The sequence below is a fragment of the Anser anser genome (genome assembly GCF_964211835.1).
Source record: "Anser anser genome assembly, chromosome: 9".
Lineage (NCBI taxonomy): Eukaryota > Metazoa > Chordata > Aves > Anseriformes > Anatidae > Anser > Anser anser.
Genome location: NC_139729.1, coordinates 25,198,100 through 25,216,957, shown reverse-complemented (window position 1 = coordinate 25,216,957; position 18,858 = coordinate 25,198,100). Strand labels below are relative to the sequence as shown.

Sequence of the window (18,858 nt, the reverse complement as noted above, 5' to 3'; positions counted from 1 at the left end):
ATAATTTGTGAGAAGGATGCCCAGTAAGTTATACAGAGGATAAGAGACCTCTTTTCCCAGCCTAGAGTCAGGTTGTGTCCGTTTTAACATTTTCTCTATTTCTATTATTACAGAGATTTGCTAGGGAAAAGAAGTGCATACACTAGCTGTTATCTGCTCAGTTACACATATATCTGAGATCAGACATAATGGAGGTATCTCTGGTGGTATGATTTCTCTACCAGAAGAAACGGAAATTTGAATTACACAAGTATCCATGGTTTAAATGTAATATTATTTATAGGAACTTCCTCATATGTAGGCCCAGTAAAATAAAACAATTTAAAAAGTGAACAATGGTGGTTTTTTTTCTAAGTTGCTTCTTCAACTGCATTGATCAGCAATTCATCATTTTGTTTAAAATTCAATATTAACAAAATTGTAATGTATCAGCCTTATTCTGAAATCAATTCCATAATCATAGCCATGCCGTATTATGAAGTAATGGCAATGTTAATTTTATTCTGCCAAATGTAAATTGACTGATTTATCACATCATTCTACAGATCCTTCAATTTGTTTCCAGAATAAAAGGAACAAAAAAAGAAAGCCCACTGTAATGACTAGAGTTTTTGTTTTAAATATCACTGAGAACAGACAATCAATCCGTATGAACTGTAACATATAACTTTAAGAAAAGAGTCAAAAAACAATGTAAATCACTCTGGTCTCTCCGACTTCAGTCTTACTCATGGCTTCTGACATTGATTTTTTTTTTTTTATGTCAAGTGAGAATCTAGCCTTCAATTTCTGTTTCATTTCAGGTAGTGATTTCATAATTGTGATGCAGAAAACATAATAAAATAATGGAATAATTATAATGAGTAACAGAAGACATAAGATTCTGTTCCTGATTCAAGATCAATTTGACATCTTGACAGCATGGTCTCTCTCTATATAATCTCTCTTTCTTTATGAGAATAGGATGTCATATGAAGACATTTTAGGAATTCTTTGAGATTTAACCAAAAAAATCTTGTAAAGCAGCCGCAGATTTCTAAGTGTAGCTTGGTATTCAGGGAGATTGTCATCATCATCCTCTTATTGAAAGTTCTGTAGACAAAATATCATTCTTAGCAGTTCCCAGTAACCTGACGGCACAGGCTTAACCAATTGGAACTAAGTTAGCAAACCCAAAGCATGAACAAAACAGACTTTGGTAGAATCAGAGGCATTTGCCAAAACAAGAGAAGAAAAAAGAAAGCAAAGCACAATTACCAAAGCAGCCAGTCACAAAACTGATTTAAATGGTTTACAGCCAGCTGGAAATGTGGCATAGATAAGGCTTTGCCATGCTGAACCAGTTTGCACTCAGTTGTTCCTAAAACCTGCCAGTTATAAATCCTTTACGCAACACAGATCCCCAGCACTTGAAATATCAGGAAAACTCCTTTGGCTATGAGCAGCAAGCTGTTCCAGTCATTTTCACCAACCACCTGCCACGGATGTGATTCCACCCGCAAAGTGGTATACAGCATTGGCATTTAGAAAAAAGTACTTTGCCTCAATTAAGTTCTAGAAATAAACCATGTTTTTTCCTGTTTACAAAACACTTCTCCTGCTCCAAATTTCAGCAATTGTTAATTGCTGTTGTGAATAATCTTTTACAGGCCATTTTCATATTCTGTAAATCTGTCTCTTACCACTACTGATTGCATATCTACTTTATTGTGAACAGAAGAAGCTAATAATATTACATCTGCTAAAGTAGCTGAGATGCATAAAAAAAAGACCAGCCACTAATGTTTTGTATTATTTAGCTTTTTAAGGTTTTGACTGTTGGTGTTATGCAAAGTACAATCATTATAGTCATTGCTTTGGTAGCTGCTAAATTTTCAAAAGGACATGCTACTTGGCCTGGAGCACCTCTAAATAATGATAAAAAAAAATCAAAATAAAAGTATTTGGCATATAATTACATACGATGCACTGTAAGCTAGCCTCAAGTGATAACATACATTAAACCTAAACAAGACCCTAGATTCTTGGCAGAAGCCTCAGGGATTCATGTGATGTGAAAAACAAGCACAAGGGCAATTATAAAAATGCTGCAAGAACTATTTATTTGGTTATAATGTTGGCCGCGTGTAACTGTAAAATGTACTTTGTAGTAAATTGCTTTTGCACACCGCTGCCTCAATGGTTATATGTTCCATACTTCGTGTTGTTTCACTTTTTATTTTTTTTTTCCCATTATAGCTTTCTGACAGAAGGCATACCCAGTCTACTGAAAATACATAATCCATGATCCAATATGCAGGAAAACTTTAGAACAGCTCGGGAGAACCTGACTTTGACATCTTTGAACCACAAATAAACACACGGGACTGTGAACACTGAGTAGTTATTTTTAGAAAACTTTTTGCAGTGGATGTGTTCAGCAATTTTGCAAGACCTTTGTTTTAACACTGGAGCATTCTTTGCTCTGGACTCTGAAAATAAGAGACACAGCAAAGAAATACAGTATATGTTTAAAATGTGCAAGTAAGGACAGCAAAAAGCAACAAATTAAAAGTTTCATGAAAAAAATATCCAAACAAAATTACTAATAAAAGGAAAGAAAAGCGGAAATAAAACTGGATGTGTTTTTTTCAGAACATAACCCCAGCACCTGCATTTCTCTGATATCTTTCCAAAAGCTGCTTTCTAGCAAATTTATCAAAAATAAATATTTTTTTTTTAAAAAAAGGGGCACTTTTTTTTTTTCTAGATTTTCCTAGAGCTTCTGTGCATTAGCAATTGGACAAAGAACTGATGTGACTGGTCAATGGGTACACTGACTGACTGCTCTTCATATCCTGAAGCTCTACTTGCAGCCTCCTCCCTACCTCTTTCCCTCCTCAGATATTTGAGTTCTCTTCAAAAATGACTGACCTTACCAGAGGTTTTAAGAGAGAGGAAACCTTTGCACTATCTGCATTTGCTCTCTGCTTGTATATCGTTCCTGTGATGGAGATCCAATTTAGTTTTAAAAGCAGTAAATCCATTATTATATGCCAATAGTATCTGAAACGTGGCAGGAGACAACCTGGTGAGATTTATGGCAAGCAGATGAGAAAATTTCCTATGAAGCTGACTCTATTTTATAATATCTCTAGAAGTTAGAGCTCATCCGCTAATCTACAGTAATTGACTAAATGAATAATTCTGTCTCCATGGTGCCCTGCAGGTCAAAATTTGCCCTTCAAGGGTAGTCTTTTCTTAGGGCAAAGGGGAGCATGGCTGGTGCACACACAGACAGTTCATGCCCTAATTTAATCCTTTTGTGAGTGGTGCCTTACTGAGTGACACTTTAAGTGCACAACAATTCCTCTTATTCTTGCAAATGATGAATTCAAATGATCCGAGGTATTTTATGCAAAAGCTATAATGTTGTCTGCAATTAAAGAGCCCATTTATTTCCATATTCATTTGTTTTGACCTTACTTGAAAACCACTTCATTAAAAAAAAAAAAAAAAAAAAAGGAGGTAAGTGCTGTTTATCATACAGTGTTCTGGGAAGTTAGACAGAAATATGAAGTTGAAGATAACTTTCCTCTTTGGTTTGTTTGCTAACACACATACCAGCAGTCTCAAACTGTGTCATGAGTCACTCAATGGCCTACAGCACATCTACATGATGAATATACTGCTCACTGCTGGACTGAACTTAAGCCTCTTCATAATACCTGGAGTCTTTCCATCAGCTTTGATGGGAATGGACAAGGTCTATACCACTCATTTCCAACCATCCTATTCTGACTGAAATAAAATAAAATAAAATAAAATAAAAGTTACCTTTCTACCAGGTCAAGTGATCATGACTAGATAGTAGGTGGAAAGACTTGCTGTTGACCAGCTTATTTGCTTCTGTCAACAAGGGAATTATTCACTTCACTCATAAGAGAGAAGCAGCAATATATTTATTGAAGAAAATAGGGATTTAGCAGGGCTTAATTGTGAATAAGACAGTGACTTAATAAAGCTCTAATGGTAAATGCAACATTAAGCAGATTCGTGATGGCTAGGTCACTTGATTATTTACTGCACAGAGGACAGGGTCAGACTAAAAGCATCAGGGAGACCCTCACACTGAGTCACGAGGTTCAGAACAGAGTTCCCTTTGTCATCCAAACTCCAAGGAGTCTAGATATGACTGTATCCTATCTCAATCCCAGACTTAACAGTTTGTGCCTAACGGATTATATACACAATCACTCCTTTATATCGCTTAGCTAAAATTACAATGTTTCAGCATGCATAGCAAATTACTCGCACAGTTTCAACAAGCTAGCTTTTAGTCACTTATTGCGTATCTGTCACAGGTAGAGGAATCTCTCAATAACGAGGAGCAACCCTGAGACACATCCCTGCTCAAGGGGAAGATCCTGGCATGCAGCCCACTATAGTACGAGAGAACTTAATGGGCTCTGGGCTGTCCCCTATTTATGGGATAAAATGATTGACAACTACTCGTATTTGTGTACTGCCTTGTTTGGTTGGTGCGTGCTCTATTAGCCCTTGGATTTATCTCCCCCAAATCCACCTTGAGCCCAATTTGGCTATCACAACGAGATGCTTTCAGCTGGCTGCCAAACGATCAGCACTGATCTTTATCACCCAAGCAGGGTTATGAGTGAAGGAGCCGGCTAGGGGGGCATGGGGGAGTACACCGCCACAGCTTCTAACAGCAAGCAAGCAAGCAATGACAGAGTGAATAAGATTGATTAACTGAAGAAGTTTGGTAACTGAGGCAAAAAGCATTTCAGGAGAATAGAATTTTGTTGCCAAAAATATAGCAGTTGAAGTTACTGAAGCTGACGTTACTCCTTATGGTGCATTCAGATAGCCTTTTGAAGGGTTAATGTTAGCATTCTGTATTTCTGATATTAAAGTTCTTCCAAAGTCGTAAAGCGTAATGTACCAAAACAGCAGCCCTTAGTAATTCGCAGTGATATTTCTATAGAGGTTGGAGTCCATCACTTGCAAGTCTTGGAACAATGCACCCAAGGATCAAACATTTCAGCTAGGTACTAGCACTGCCTCAACTTAACAAAAAAGAATAATAATAAAAAAGAATAAAGAATCATGAAACTGAGAGTCTTAAAAAAAAAAAAAAGGAAAGAGAGAGAGAAGGGAATCTGAATTGTTTGACAAAATTGTGTGAAGATGTTTTTCTCTGAGATCTCTAAAGATGGCAGCTTTGGAAGAAAATATCCTAAATCAGCCCTGAAAGCAGTGGATATCACCTAGAAACCCTATCACAAAGTTGTAGATCAATATTTTAAACTCAATCTGGCAGAGAGATTAGTGTGCAACAAAAATGTACAGTGGCTGGCCACGTGTTAGTGCATTGCTAGCACTCAGATGACACCCTGACAATATGCCATGAAAGACACAAATCTGAATAGGGTGGTACAGATTATGTGGATGCCTATAGGAGTGTTAAAATGACAGCCCCACAGAGATTCACTGGTCATCAGCTATGCCTAAGCTGTGTGGTCCTAAGGCATTTCCACCAAAGTCTGAGTGATAACTCATGTCAGAATAAGCCCAGGAAATTATTCGGGGGGAGAGGGGTGGGAACACAAAAACCACAGTGCTCTACAACCATAAAGTGTGTCCTAGAGTTCAGCTGTTCTGCAGGCCAGTCTCTGGCACTACTGAATTGAGCATGATGTAAACACAATCTTTCCCTAACATTAAAAGGAGCCCATAGGCAAACACTGCTCTGTGAACCAGCCAGTGAAAATTGGTCTGCAGTGCAAGTCCACGGGACTGTGGGAAATACAGGCTCTGTTATTATGAGCAACCACAGAGAAGATGCCAGCGGTCCTGTTCAGAATATGTTCTTTTCTTTCCTTTTCTTTCTTTTTCTTTTCTACTGGAACTTAGTTGGAAAATACCCTAAATGTCATGTAGGGCACATGTTTGCCTGCTCCAGCAACTATTCATCCCTTTCCTACAATTCCAAATGTTAGCAATAAGGTAGCACATTTATTTCCTACAAGGCACTAGTTACTCATAAAACCACGCTGCCGCTGCATTAACTGGGGATGACTGAAGGCACAGCTACTGCATTAATACTTTACCATCGACAAGCTTTGATCCTCAGCGGCTGCAGTTCACCGTGGACCTGCCCATCTCTCTGGGCAGATGCCAATTTATTCCAGCTGGATCCATGCCTACAGGCTAAAAACACATAAGCTCAAGTCTAATGCACTTTCAATGGTTCCCTTGAGAGTATGCCTACTGACACAAACTAGTTTTAAACTAACTCATCTCCTGAGAGAAGGATAGGCAGAATACAACATTTTCCCTGTTGGCTATTTAACCAGATATTTTTTCTGGCATCCAAACTGAATTTCCAGTCAGTCAGCTACAGGCTGTCACCATCATATCGCTAAATACTCGCATTTTATTTAGACTTGGTTCAATTACACATAGCTGACTTGAAGTCCTGTTTCTGGATTGCAGTACAAGCATAGTGAGATCTGCTTACAAATGTTGGAAAATTTGAGTGCATATATTCCCCAACTTATCTGAAAAGCTTGGGGGCCTATGGGGAAAATTCTGTGAAATTTTACAAAACGTTGTAACCTTCCTCGGGCTCAATTGCTGTAATTCACCCTTAGCTATTAACTCCCTGGAATTGGAGTAGCAAGCAGGCACACTCTATTTATATTTAATCCACAAGCTCCTGAATGTTGATATGTGACAGCAAATCAAATGTAAATGCAAGGTAATATGTAATCTTTGTAAGCTAAGGAAAATTATCAACTGACATACATTACCATGTGAAATAACTAAATCAAGCACTATTCCTTCCAAATGAACAGAGATAAGTGCACTGCACTGAATTTAAAAGGTCTAGCAGCTCAGCAAAGACTCTGTTAATGAGTCAGAAGGCTTATCCAAGGGGATATTGAAATAACCCATCTCAGCAGCCTAGGGTTTCTTTTATTTATTTCATTCATTACTTTGTTTACTAACTCTAAAAGCCACTGCACTGCAAGTTGGCCATGAAGAAATCAAAGACTGATTAACGGAGAAAATGAAAGGAAAACATCTAATCTGGTTAACAGGAAGATAAACATAATCCCTCTTTGTTTTAACAAACTGCCTTGAGTTGAAATGAGACTCAGAAATCCTGACTAGCACTGCTCTCGTATTTTAATATACCCATCTTGAATCTTGCCTCTAATTCTGTGGTAGAATTCTTCAAAGGTGTTACTATTCATGTATTATTTTTACATCTTTCTGTTAGTGGTTACAACAACTCGATTCTCCATTGCTAAAGAGAAAGTAAAAAAAAGATGTCCTAGCAGCTCTGAAAAGAGAATTTTAAAATGTCATGCTTTTCAAAAAGCCCACAATCTCACACATTTTGTGATGGTTTCATGCAGTGATGGAAACTTGTGGTGATGCTTATAGTAGGTCAAGGCAAGAGATCTGACTGTGCATGTTCTGTACTAAACCTACTTGCTTGATCACAAAATTACTAATGGTTGGGCTTTCATTTAACAAAATCAGTGTCTGCAACAATATCTGAGTTTCTAGGCTTCTTCAGAAATTAATTCTACAGGCTGAGCAAATGCTGCACAAAACACAGTTCTATCTCCTTCAGCCTTTTTAAAATAGCTGAATTTGCTAACATTCGGATACTTCTATCTGGGTGCAACTTTAGAACTTCATTCTGCACAGAGTTGGTTAGCACTACAAGATTAAGGGTGAAATAAAGTGCTCTAACATACTCATTGCCTTTTTATGGAGTGTTAGCAGTTAAAGCATACTCCAATATAAAAATTGTACCCAGGTTCTAATTCTTTTTTTTTTTAATTCTTTTTCTTTTTTTTTTTTCTTGCAGATGAAATGACAACCAGACCGTTCAGTAACTGCATGAACACCAAAATACTTTATCTCAATTTAGTCATCCTGAAAAGAGTTTAAAGGATATTCATTTGGTCTGTGGCAAATACAACTGAAACAATATAGCTGTACTCATACTGCTGTATGAGACCCAGAGAAAGAACATTCAGAAGATCTAATCTGTTAATTCATTCAGAGCATAAACACCAAGAAATTCAGAAATGTCACAGCTTGGTGGTGCGTTTGTGTGCTATGAGAAAGAAAAAGAGATGTCTTTAGGACTTTATTAGCAAAATTCAAATACCTCAGTACTTTCATTAGCAATGACAGTGTCAGTGATTTCTAAGAATTAAATTTAGGTGTTTTTAAAACTCCACAAATCCAGCTTTTAAGCCATGGATGTTTTTGAATATGCTGTCTGAATCATCTATATTTTTCAAACCATTGCACCTTCTGCTTGCTGTAATCAAGGGCTTCACAGAGAAGCTTATCTTTAACTATGAATCAGCAAAAAGCTTGTTAATAATTAGTGACTTATAAGACATAACACTTGTACTCAATAATGCTAATTTGATGGATTCATGAACAGCTTCTTAAGTAATATCATTATTTATTGTCAAAGTAGAGGTGAGTTTAAGTAAACCAGCTGCATATTTTCTCTGCTTTGCATGCTGCTTTCAGAGAGGAACACAAAAAAAAAAATCAAGAAATTTGGCATAACTCACATTATCAGGATAGATTTACCAGTCACAGCAAACTGAATTATACCTATGGATGGAATGGGTGCTTTGGTATTATTAACAAACAAATTCAATATTTAATATAAAGTCAACCTAAAGGAGAGAAATATTTTTGCAATATAAGCAGAACAGTGTAGCATGCAAAGGTACAATTGCTTTGAAAAATTGTTTTCATGAAAGTGTTGTTTATAAATAGTACTGTGCCTAGGGTGAATTAGACCTTTCTCATTAAATTTGACACATGAAAGTGTTGTAAACGATTTAATTAATTCAAAAATTATTTTCAAGGAAAAGATGTATGCTTCTCTGCCATTTAACTAATAATGAAGTCAGCGTGATGTTGCATTTAAACATGGAAAACCTTGTGCTGGAAAGATCCAGATAGCATGGTAAGAGTTGTTTTGGCTGGAGCCTGCATCATTTCAGGTTGCAGCCAGACCTTGCAAACAAAAATTCCAGCTAGCACATCAAATGACCTGTCACTTTCTAATGATAGACTATTATACCTCACAAAAATCAGTGCAAAATTAAAGACTTTCCTTTCTTACTGTGAATTTCTCTTTTTCTTCCTCAGCAGAAATCTCGCCAGCTACCTATTAAGCTCCAGTTGTGACCATTGCCCTACCTAATGCTTGCTGTCAAGGTTGAATGAGTGCTTGTGTAGGAGTCCTCTGGTGTTCTAACCTCTGATAGTGTTGTGTTTCTTTTTGTTTTTGTGTTTTTCCTGTTTTTCTTTAAGCATTCATGTTTGATTCAATGTAATTGACAGAGCTGTGAATCATTTTTAATATCACACACCCATTATGTATTTTTATACATATTTATTTCTAAGAGGCAATATGCTAATTGAGGACATTAAGGGATGCAGAAAGTGGTTATCTTGAATGAATCTGCACTGAAGGTGTTCTTCAGCATGGATTTTACCAGGATGACTGGTTTCCTTGCTTGAGGCTTACTTGTTTGTAAAAAGCCTTCCTTTTGCTTTGTGGGAGTCTAAAATTCTGAAAACATTCAATTATAAAAGCTGCCAGTGTGATAATAGGGTTGCAAGAAATCTGACCTGGCTGAATTATAAAAAGCATGGGACAAAACCTACAGGCTTTATTCAAAATCAGAATCACTGAAATTCTGCTCTTAATGACAGTGACCTCAAGATTTGACCCCATACTTCTGTACAGTAGATTTCACCCTTAGTCCTGCCTGAAAACAAAACTGTATTTTGAATCTGGTACAAGCTCAGAATCATCTCTTTGAACAAAATTACAAGAACTACTGAAAAGTCTTTTTTTTGTGACTGATTACAAACCTGGAATCCAGATGACAACCTTATGGCAAGAGGCAGCCAGCTGCACCCATGGGTCCAGCTTCCCTTCTTTCAGCAACACAAATTTAGACTGATGTTTGAGGCCTGATGTAAATGGTGCCCATCGCATCTCAGGACTTTTATCAGTGATTAAACCAATTCCAGGGACAAATGAATAAAACTTTAATATCTAGAGAAAATTATAAAATTGGGAAACCTGGTAGGTAACAGTGTTTCTTCCATCTCCAAGTCATGCACAGTTTTATGTGGATGCCAGCCAAACAGCAATCTGCACAGCTACAAATTCAGATCCCTCTAGCCTAGGCAGAGAGCTTTTGTTAGAAAGTTGCAAGGAAGTAGGATGCACTTACTCATTTAGATTCTTGTTATCTCCAGACCACCACAGCTCAGTATAATTTAGTACAATTTGGTAACTTCTGCCCAAGTAAGACCCTGCAATGAGATTACAGGAGAACTGAAGGTCAGTTCTGAAGGGTATCATCAGAAGCAAATGCAAGGTCTACCTGCACTATATTTATCTCTAGTAAATGTTGTGTAACAAATAGGATAAAGCTGGAGGTACATAGTGGGCAGAGAGATAACATTGAAAGCAAAATGTTTGCTAGTTAGTGTACAGGCCAGGGAAAATCTTGCCAGCTTGCACTAGGCAGACCTAGAGCACTGGGACTCGGTACAGTCACCGTTCTGTTAGCTGTTGCCTGAACATGGACATATTTTTTTTTTTAAGATTAAAATAATGTTTAAAGTAGGTTTTTTGTTTGTTTGTTTGTATGTTGTTGTTGCTGTTGTTTGTGGCAGAGGATGAACGGTTGCATTTGAAAACATATGGGAGAAAAAGCAAAGGAAAATAAAGCAAAGCAAAACAAAACCAAACAACCAGACAAACAAACAAAAGCCGGCAACCTTACAAGACGTTTAGTAGAATAAATGCTATTTGGACTAGGGATTCCACTTCAGCTGTCCAGCCAAGGATCTCCAGACCTGTACTAGGAAACAGAGTATTCCAAGTATATTAGCAAATATTTCTGCTGCAAAACAGGTTTTAACTGTAAGTGTAAACTAAATGCTAAATTACAATGGCATTTCTATGTAACCTTGTGCTCTTACTCATATTTTCTCATGAAACATATTTTACATTGAATACCATTGTGATTTACTTATGACTCACTATGAAGCAAGTTACCACTCCTTTTTGCAGTTAATTTATCACATAACTCTTATCTTACAGAATAACCAAGGAAAAGTCACTGAGTTATAAATTACATTCTCATTTAATCTTGTAAATTTTTCAGAACTGATTTTACTTCAAACAATAAGGGAAAAGCAGTACGTTCAGCAGTTTATAATCTCACAAAAATACTCCTTATAAAATAGACATAACTCAGAATGTGTTTATATACCTATAATAATTAATATTCTTAGTTTCCTAACAACTCTCTCCCCAGAAGAAAAGAGAAAAGAAAACAACAAAGGAAATATTCCCAAGGCACAATATTTCTTTTGTTTTTGAACTCTCAATTTGCATACTCATGTTCAATGAGTAACATCTACTGACATCTCCACAGCTACCTTTTCACAGCAAAACATCATCTTCCTCTGAAAGTCAGAAGCCACCACCTTGTACATTGTCAAATGATGTATTCTAATCAAAGAATTCCAAACTGTGACACATTTCTTAATCGGAAAATATTTCCAGTTCCTATTTTGAACATAATCAAAGACTTCTAACACATCAAAAACGCCTGTTCCTAAGGGGCACAGAAAATTTAATATCAAATACGAGGAAAAGTTTTTGAGCACCTTACACTTTTTACCAGTATTCATTGACTAATTCAAATGTTCTTTTAGCAGCCAAACATTGACAGCCTGTTTGCTGTTTGATAATCCATGAAAAATTAGTTCTTCATTTGAGCTCACTTTCCTTAGATAGCTACCTACACTATGAAAACAAGAATCACAGTTATCGTTTTTAAACTTTGTTAAATGAAAGATCTACCACTCTGAAACAAAACAGATAGGAAAAATTAATTCTTACATTCTTACTTTTTTTTTTCCTATCAGTAAGACAAACTATTGGATGCAATTTCCAGCAGCTACAACTATTATAGCTATTTTAATAATGCACATATTTATTAACTACTGTAATATCCTGTGGTGTTCACAATTATGTTCACTGTGGATAGTCTGTTGACTCTGCTGTACCACTGACATTATTTCTGTCTTTCCAATGAAAAACATGACTGAGGATAGCCAGATAGTAAATAATGTTACATTTAGAAAAAATATATATTTTGTAATTTAGACTTCTTCTATATTAGCACAAAATAAATAAATAAAAAGTCACAATAACTGAACAGTCTCGATGTAGGGTCCAACTCAGGCACAACAACATGTAAAACTAGGACATATTCCTGTCTTGTTCTGGAGAAGTGAAAATAAAACTGTAAATTTGGCAATTCTTAGACAATGTTTAGGTAAGAGAGGAAATAGTACAGTCAAATCAAAATAATTTGTTCCAGTAAAACAAATGTCAATAATTTAGGAAACTACTAGATAAGATTCTAGAGGGAGGACAAATACATATGCCCTGAAACATATATCTGTAACAAGAAAAGACATCACACATGGACAAGAACGTGTAAGGAATGACATTCTAAAGATAAGACAACAGACAAGACATATCCGAAGCTCTTTTCTAACTCTATTTCCTACTGTTTGACCTAAATTCTGCCTTTCAACTACAGTTCAGCAACACAGAATGTTATACACTATGAGACAGACAACAAAGATTAAACTCATTTAACTGGTGGAGGGGGATATCCAGATCTAATCAGAATGTGTGCCAGTATCTGGTGAGTCAAGGACAGGATGAAATTTTAGGGCAAGAAGGCAGAAGCAAGGATAACTCAAGGGAGACAGAGAGTAGAGAGTGTCAGAGAAAAAATATAAAAGGTAGTTTGGGAATTAGCGGTATACTTTGTCTTGCACATGCAGAAAGAGGAAGACCCCACCCCTCTGAGCCAAGGCAATGTCTGACTGAGAAGGCAGATACGTATGGAAAGGAAAAGTGAGACAGGAAAGGATGAAACTTTGGTAGTTGTCAGTACACACACATCACACATCAACTGTGTTATTTAGATTGATCACTGGAAGTTAGCAAGTAACTTACTGAAGATGAGAAATTTAGTCTCAAGTAGTCATAAGCTTCATCTAGGAACATCAAACAAGAGACTGATTGTCTCTAGACAATATTGTGTGAAAATCTGGATTATTAATTATGAAACAGATGACAATTAAAGGCAATACTGTGTTTAGAAAGGATGAATCTGAAAACTAAGTGTTTTTATCTCCCAAATAGAAGACCCGGTTGTATCTTTAAAACAGATTCTAACAGTGTTGAAAGGAAATGAGTCAAGTCAAAACAGGCAGCAAAATATCCACAAAACAAACTTTTATTCCTTATATTTTCTTTCAATTCTTGCTCAACTTGAGCACTTTTCAATAGCTCAACAAGTGAAAGATGAACATTCAAACGTACTATTTGCTCTTTGATCCTTTCTTCAGAAAACAAGTTACAGATTTTATTGCTTCTGTTTTTAGAAAACTTATTTTACTTTATTTTTCATTTATTGATTTTGTTTTAGGTGGATGGATCATGCTGTTCAACAGGCCCAGAGACCGAAATATTTTGAAGCTGCTATTTATTACTCCAAATTTCAAAAAACTGTGGCACTTCCTTGTCCTTTAAAATGTTGGCAGCATTCTGTGATTTTTATTAAAATATCTGTAATGGTTCTTTTTAATTTGTCAAACAAGGGACAGCACAGGTGGTAATGCAGAACAGGAAGACTCCTCTGAAACAGAAATAACCTCTAAGGACATTACACTGCTGTCAATGTTTATTCAAAACTCCTACCGACTTTTGTGAGTTCTTCACCGCTAATGAGGTTGAGTATCAGTCCAGTTTCTCTTCACCTCTTCAGGAGGTAAAAATTTCATCCATTCTGATAAATTCACTTTGTTTTATTTGCACCTTGCTTAGGGATAGCCGGAAGAAATAAAAATATCCACTCAATTAAAAAATGGCTTCATAAAACAGTACCTTCTAAATAACTCTGCAAGTTAAAACAGTATGAATTCATGTTACTAACCATAAGTAAACAGTGGGAACCAGCTGTAAAGATACCGGCCAAAGATGTGAATACAGCAGACAGACCACATCATAGTGACCTAAAACAGTAGTCATTCTTTGAAAAGGCCAGCTAAACAGCTAGCAGAAAGGTAGATATTTCAGGTAAATAAGCACAATTATATTGAGTTGGAAATATATGCAGACAGAACAGAGAAGAAGCAGATAGAACAGAGAACTCCTCATCACAGTTTATATTGTGGGAATTATTTAGCTTTATGTCACGAAATTATTTTTTTTTTCCTTGCCTAATCAGAATGCTTGATAATTATCAGATCAAACCTGGTAGTCTTCAGTGATGCTTCAGCATTTATATATTTATTTATTATCTTCTTAATAAGTGTAACTTTTTTTTTTTAATAAAAATGAAAATTGATTTCCTAAATGTTCAAGAAGAAGGGAATTTCTTAAGAATTTGGGAAGTTTGTCATGAAACAGAGGCATTCCAATAAAGAATTTGTCGTGATAAGAAAGTGTGAAGTCTCATTTGATTACACAGGGGTTTTGTTTTGTTTTTAAAATTGTACATATTGTGCACATTGGTTACATATTGTCCTTCCATGTACTTTTTAGACCTAAAACATTGTTAAACTGTTTTCCAAGGTATTTCTCCAGAACTTGGGAATTATGAAACCCATTGAAAAGAGTAAGGAAGGTAGGAGAAAAGCTTCATTCATCAGCAGCATGCTATAAAATTTTGCAATTCATTAGATGCGCCTAGAAGATAAAAGTAATTAAGTTATGCATGCTGATGAAACATCATAGAAGAATATCATATTTTATTAAATGTGAAGAAAGTAATGTAAGATGTTAAAGTTTAAAACTCCTCCATATTCCAATTTGTAAGTCTTTATGGCCAACACTCATGCAAGCCAATTCCCATAACAATTACTTAATTCATAACTCCTGAGAAGTAATTCTCCAATCCAACACAGACGGCAGAATGATTTAAGATTTTAGTAGTTATTTTAGTAGTTATTTAGTAGGATATTATGTTATATTCAAATCTATATATTGGGAAAAGGTGCTTCAGTTAGAGGGTGGTCAGGCACTGGACAGGCTCCCCAGAGAAGTGGTCATGGCACCAAGCCGCACAGAGTTAAAAGAAGCATTTGGACAATGCTCTCAGTCATATGGTCTGATTTTTGGGTGGTGCTGTGTGGAACCAGAGGTCGGGCTTGGTGATCTTTGTGGGTCCCTTCTGACTCAGGATGAGCTGTGATTCTATTCTTTGATTATTATTAAGCTGAAGACTGTCAAAGAAGACACAACCGCTTTCATCAACCTTAAAGAGTGTGCACATTCAGAAGGACAGGAGCAGCTGGCCTCATTGCCAAAGAACAGATGAACTGAATGGTTAACTTTAAAAGGTTAGTAAAATGGTCAATGTGTTAAAGGACTTCAGCAAAGGAAACCCTAGTGCCTAAAGGGTTATAGGAAAACAAAAATAAATAAATAAATAAACAAATCCAGCAATGCTATATATTTCCAGAACCTGCTCAAAGCAGTCAGAAGTGGCGCTCTCCTAGCAGAAGCCAGCTGCCTAACCAACCTAAAAGGAAACACAGCCCTCATTTGTGCTCTTTGCCATTTTTCAGTTACTTACTTTAAGTGGAGAAATCATCAAGAAGATGCTACCAGTCAAATTTCTGATGTTCATTAGTACTTGCAATTACATTTCAGCAGTTGAGTTAATAAGTACTGTGTGATCTGCCACCCACATATTTGACCTTTTATAATAATCATATGCAGTCGTTCAAGTATAGTAATTCAAGTATTACAACATTTTGGACAGGGTAGAGGTATTATTTAAGACACTTTTGTTTGAAAGTTCATGTGCATAACTTGTAAATTTTTAGTTGCTCATTTACAAGAAAAACTGTTTTACTAACTTGAAATGGGTGAGCTTTAACTCTTTAGAATTTATACTGATATATAGCTATATATACCTCTATACAGCTAGGGGCTATCATATGAAGATAGCTACTTACAATTTGCATGTTATATGAAGCTTTAGAATAATTTGATTGCATGGTAACCTCCCTCTTATGTCTCTTTAATATAAAAATAAACACTGTACTATAAATATACCTGGAATTCAAAACCTTCAAGACTGAGTTAATAAATTAGAGCAGCCGATTCAAGTGAAAAAGAAAACCTACTTTGGTTGTCAATACAATTCACAAAATGAATTTTTGTCCTCTGTCAAGGGAGTCTTGGAGTCAATATTTGTTGCAAATAAAATGTCAAACACTATGGAAGTACAAAGCAGTGTTGCTTGTACCACTGGTCTCAGAAAGGTGACAACTCTTCTGGTTTTAAAATGACAGCAATAGCTTGGAAGTTTTAAGAGTTTATTCACATTGAAGAGTCAGGAAACATGTTTTTCTCCTCCCTATCTCCCAAAAAGAAAAAAGAAAAAAAAAAAGGAAAAAAAAAAAGAAAAAAAAAAAACACCAGCTGCTGTGGTATGACTTATAAAAGCTGTGCACAGCCAAGGGAGCAAAAAGTAGCTTCAACACAGATTCAATTCCAAGAAATACTTAAAAGAAATTTAATTGGAGAAATATGTTAAGGTGTTATTTTGTCTGCCGTATGTTGTTAATGCAAGGAAACACACTGTTAGATTCCTGGACCGAAACTTTAATTCACAGGGAGAAGGGTGTAGAACAAGAACTATTATGACCATTCATCACTTTCTAGAGGATGAACTGTGCAAGAGCACCTCTACAGTAATGAGAATACCACCTTACTTCATTATATATTTTATCATATGAATAACAGATTTGCCACAGAATGTCCTGAATTTTGTTATCTGTTAATTTATCTTTCAAAATGTCGGCCCTATTTTATGCTTAAAATACTCATAAAAATGCTTTCTAGAAAATGTGGTCTATACTAATTATCTTCATATTCAAACATATACATTAATCTTTTATTTACAGTCTAATTTTGAAAATAGACATTTAACAAAATTTGGCAAAGTTTCCTAAACCAGTGAAGACAAGTAGATATGACTGTCTTAAAATCTAGAGGTTATTTTTTAGTGTTTTTGTTTGTTTTTGAAAGACTAAATTCTCATTAACTCCTTTAAATTACATGGTAACTCTCACAAAAACTGCAGTGCTACTTGTTTTTCTGGTGTAAACTATTCCACAACAAGTGGCATGCTCTCAGAACTTAGCCATAATAATTAATGATTTAAAACCATGTTTCTGAGTCCTTTTCAAGAATGTTTAGTTTTGCCATTTATTTGAATGTAGAAGACATTATTGCTACAATGCTCATAATTCAACCTCAATTTATTTGCTAGCACAAAAATCCCTCTTTATTGGCAGGATCCGGCTTTCTATTGATTCTCATGAGCATGTACTTATAGCTTCCACAAAGCAACATCTGTGAGGAATTTTGAAAATTTTCTTAGCTGTGTTACATTTTCTTTTGCAAGCTTCATTCCAGTTATTAGCAAAATCCAGAGTCATCCCTGTTAGGATAACCTCTATCAGCAGACTGTGAATGATTAAGTACATGTAAGTAATTCATACCTCAAAAAAATACCCTGTTGTGTGCTATAAATGCCTATTACGCATGTTATAAGGGTCTATGTCATTTCTTTCCGAAGTGTAGGTAGGCACTTAATGACAGGTACTCCCGAGATAAATTGCAGTTCTTTAAATCTGGATAGCTTAGATGATATATCATTTTCCGCTAAGAAATTCTTGCATACATCTTATGATACAAAGACTTATCATTTGCTCAGCACATTCAACACTGTGCTCTTAATTCTGACTAGTATTTCTGAGTGCTACAAATGTTATATTTGTGAATATTAAAAGTAGTGCTTAATGTAATTGAATAGAAACCCATACTTCATAACTTCTGCAGAATAATCTCTAGGATTGTGTCATTAGAATTCTTCTTTCTGGGAAATGTATCCACTAAGAAATCTGGTCTGCAGACTTCTTCTGCAAACTTCTGGTCTGCAGACTCTAAACTGCCTCATGCAAGCACAATTTATCTGAAAGCAAGGTGCAAGCCTCCATTTTCTCAGAAAGACTAAGGTTCTTATATTACTTTCTAGCCCAGGGCTTTCCAGATCATTAGATGTGACAAACATTTATCACGTGCTTTTCTTCATCCTTTCCTCTTTTCTTCTTCACAAAAAGATACAAGGGCCAGTCCCACAGACTAATTATCTGTCTCACTAAATTACACTGTTAGATTAGTTCATTTTGTCCATGTGAGTGTTCATGGTTCATGGTTCACAACAAATGTGAAGTAATTCAGTTTAATTTAAAGTCAGTGACTTTAGGTCAGGTTGCATTACCTCATATTTGTCTCAAATTAAAACTATGCACGTGAGCAAATATTGCAGAACAGATGACTGAGCTGAAGTAACCTGATGTACATTAAAAGGGCACAGTGTATTTAAATATCCAACTGCATACAAAGATGATAACATTTCTAACTTTTGCACAACATAAATAACAGAGTCATAGTTTTATTTGTCTGTCCATGATTTTGGGTCATAGTTTTCTACAATGCCTCATTCACTACCGCTCAGGCAGCAAGTTTTAACTTGTTATTAAGAGTGATGAACAAGAGAAATAGAGAGGGACATTTTTTCTTGCCTGGCCAGGTAGCAAAGAAGGTTACAGTTTCCCTGTTTGGACATTAGAAGAAAGAAGGGGGTGACTCTGCACAAACTGGGTTTAGCG

General features: G+C 35.9%; 2 long non-coding RNA genes across 3 annotated transcripts in view; one reads left to right on the top strand and one right to left on the bottom strand.

Moving 5' to 3' along the window:
• Positions 1-11,708, bottom strand: part of LOC310903957 — a 68,133-nt gene extending 56,425 nt beyond the window's left edge. For both annotated transcript variants that reach the window (XR_014587966.1, XR_014587967.1), the window contains exon 1: positions 10,302-11,708. This is a non-coding gene — a long non-coding RNA (uncharacterized lncRNA). The remainder of the gene's footprint in view (positions 1-10,301) is intronic.
• On the top strand, positions 8,546-10,321 carry LOC310903958. Its single transcript, XR_014587968.1, has 3 exons — positions 8,546-8,773; positions 8,916-9,016; positions 9,202-10,321. It is a non-coding gene; the product is annotated as an uncharacterized lncRNA (long non-coding RNA).
• Positions 11,709-18,858: the final 7,150 nt, after the last annotated feature.